Raw genomic sequence first — 1,011 nt, forward strand, 5'->3', positions numbered from 1 at the left:
CCCCACTGGAACGGAGATCCACCTACCTGGGCGCCCCCGCACCCCCACTGGAATGGGGGTCCACCCTGCTTGGGCACCCAGGGACATGGAAGGATGGTCACTGCTCAGCCCGAAGGAGGCAGGTGAACCTGGCAGAGCCCGGCTTTGATCTGAGGCTCTTAGATGAACAGTTACTGAGAAACATCCCAGCTCCCCAGCTCCCCCGGGATGTCCCAGCCCCCAGACAGAGATCCCAGATGAACCAGCCATCCCCAAAGGGGAACCCAGCATTGCTTCGCTCACTGCCTAGGCACTCCGTCAGCCTCCTTCACCTCCGAAAACCAGCCTTCCCATGGGTGGGAGTGAGGGGCACAGCCTGCCTCTGGCCCCTGGTCACTCTCCCAGCCATAGTCACTCACAGTCATTCATAGTCACTCTCAGAACCGTAGTCACTCTCATACCGGTCCCCCTCATAGCCACCCCCCGGACCCCACCTTCCACCATCCTGCCTCCAGCCCCATGTCCCTACAGCACCCTGCCCCAGCCTCCCACCAGTCATCCTCACCCACCTGCCCGTGCACCTACCTCCCCGCAGTGGCCCACCCCCATTCTAGCCAAAGAGCAAAGAATCTCTGAGGAACTGAGCTGGGCCAGCCTCCCACTGGGAACTGTGGGGTCACAGATCCACCGGTAAATACTGAGAAAGGGAAGTGAGCCCCACTCTGCACCAGGAGGGAAAGGGCTGGACTTCAGAGGGAGGACAGGACAGCCTGGAGGCCAGAGGCTGGGCCCACGGGGAGGGAGGCCGAGCTTCCCCAGAGGCCGCAGGGGAAGCTCCGGGCTCTGTGGGTCAGGGGTACCATCCAGCACTCTCTGGCCCCGATCAGAAGGGTCCGGGGAAGGCAGTCCTCTCGCTTCCCAGCATCACTGCAGGGTAGTAAGGCTCCCACCTGGTCAGCACCCAAACCTGTTCCCCAGCCTCTCCACTGCCCTGTTCCTACCATGGCCTCGCCTGCCTCTACAGAGCTTCAC

The sequence above is a fragment of the Bison bison genome, unplaced genomic scaffold (assembly GCF_000754665.1).
Source record: "Bison bison bison isolate TAMUID 2011002044 unplaced genomic scaffold, Bison_UMD1.0 scf7180017864524, whole genome shotgun sequence".
NCBI lineage: Eukaryota > Metazoa > Chordata > Mammalia > Artiodactyla > Bovidae > Bison > Bison bison.